Here is a 2,265-nt window from a genome sequence, read left to right on the forward strand (position 1 = left end):
GGGTGCTGGGCTCCCGAATTCCCAGGCTGGCGGCGGCGGCTCCGGTGTCTGGTGACTTGCCCCAGGAGACACAGCATGCTGCCTCTTCCTTCACAACCCCCTCACCCTTCCCTACTTCTTTTTATAGTACTTCCTACTTTTTCTTGTTTTAGAAATATGGAACACTTTACGAATTTGCGTATTATCCTTGAACAGGGGCCAAGTGAATCTTCTCTATGTCATTTCCATTTTAGTGTTGGTGCTACCGAAGCGAACACTCTCTGATTTCCTTAGTATTATTTTTATTATTTACCACTCCCCCACCCGCCGTCAGAGAACCAGCTCTTTGACGGCAGCCACCTTGCTTGTTCTGTTCATGGACATACCCTTCCAGGTGCCTGGTGTGTGCTGGACACTCATGTCTTGCTGGAATAAATGAGTACATGGGTGGCGCTCTTATACCCTCCTGGTGCTGTGGTACCCCCTAGAAACTGCCTACCCCCACATATTCCTCTCTCTAGTCCCTTATATCCAGCTCCTCCTGGACTTCTGAATGTATGGAAAACCAGCTCAGTTCTGCTCCCTGTTTATCACTGGTCCCTCTTCTAACCTGTGGCTTTTACCTCCTAATGTTTTAAAATTCATTCTCTCTTATCTAATCTCATTTCCTCTCACTAACACTACTTCACTGGCCTGAATTCAGTTGGGCACCCGGCTTATCCTTACAGTTGCCCTAGCCTCCCTTCACGCTTGTGGTGCAGGACCAGGTCTGAGCCCTCTAACTACACTAGGGCCTCTACTGACTCTTGGGCCTCAGTCTTTCCTCTCCCAGGAGACACAGCAAGTGCATATTTCTACACATGCCTTTGGCTCTGTGCCACACTCCATCCACACCCTCCCGTTGGCCCAGGACACTTCCCCTTCCCTGCACCTGATTGACCCTCACACACCCTTCAAGACTTGGCTGCATTCAAGTGCTCCTCTGTGTGTACCTCCGTCTCACCAATTTTTTTTTTTTTTTTTTTGAGTTGGAGTCTCACTCTGTCAGAGTGCAGACTGGAGTGCAGTGGCCACTCCCACCCACTGCAGCCTTGACCTGCTGGGCTCCCCTGATCCTTCCACCTCAGCCTTCCAAGTAGCTGGAGTTACAGGCGCGCGCTACTACGCCCGGCTAATTTTTTTTTTATTTATTGTAGAGATGAGGTCTTGCCAAGTTGCCCTGGTGGGTCTTGAACCCATGGGTTCAGGCAATCCACTCACCTCAGTCTCCCAAAGTGTGGGATTACAGGCTGAGCCACCGAGCCCGGCTCCGTCTCACCAATTACAACATTTGGTTGAGTTTCTGTGCTTGTTAGCTGTTTCTACATTTTACATACCACATAGTACTCTAGATTACAGCCTGTCTTACCCACCTTTGGATTACCTGGGTCCAACACACAGTCCATAGCAGGTGCCCTATCAACATTTATTGAACAATTGATGACTGATGGACTGGAACAAAGAGAATGAGACTGAACAAAATAGCAAAGGAGAGAAAGATGTCCTATCCTTGCCTGATGAGAAACAACTCTTTGCCTTCTCAAGGGCCTGGTTGCCCCCTCCAGCCCCCCTTCAGTGGCGTGGTGATGGCTGTTTCCCTAGCCTGGAAGCACCCACTGTCACCCAGGCTTGTCCTCTTTAACTATGTAAAAATACCACCAGGGGCCTAGGATCCCCTTCCCAGCAGCCTTTCTGATGAGGGGAACTGGGCTCTGCTGCTCCTCTGCTTGTCCTTTCTCTCAAACATTCCTATTTTGTGCCCCTGAGTTGTCCAGAATGCCAGGCTTCCTTTTCTATGTTGTGTGCTGTCTTTCATAGCTGCTGGGTGCCCCTGTGGTGCCTTTCTGTGTTCCAAAGTGAAGGTTCTGTTGGTCATGGGTGGGAGGCCCGATCTCCTCTGAAGGACATAACTTTCGGGAAAGAGGATTTTTAGGATGGGACATGTACACTTTCTCTCTCTTGGCTTAGAGAGGGAAAGAGTACTGTTTCCTGCCTAGTGGTTTACTGTCTGGCTTTGTCAGGTTGAATGGTATCCTTAACTTCTCCCTATTGCCTCTATAACAATTTATGAACTTTTTCTTTTGTCTTCTCTTCCTCCTCCTTCTTTTGTTTTTCTGAAGTTATATTATTTCTACTTTGTCAGAACATATGGATAACATGTATTATTCTTCCCCTCTCTTCCTCATTTTTCTTTCCATGTTGATTTTACAGTTTAGTGCATCAAACGACCACCTCCATTGGTCTTTT

Source organism: Carlito syrichta, unplaced genomic scaffold, assembly GCF_000164805.1.
Source record: "Carlito syrichta isolate Samal-C Ts95f unplaced genomic scaffold, Tarsius_syrichta-2.0.1 Scaffold170277, whole genome shotgun sequence".
Classification (NCBI taxonomy): Eukaryota; Metazoa; Chordata; class Mammalia; order Primates; family Tarsiidae; genus Carlito; species Carlito syrichta.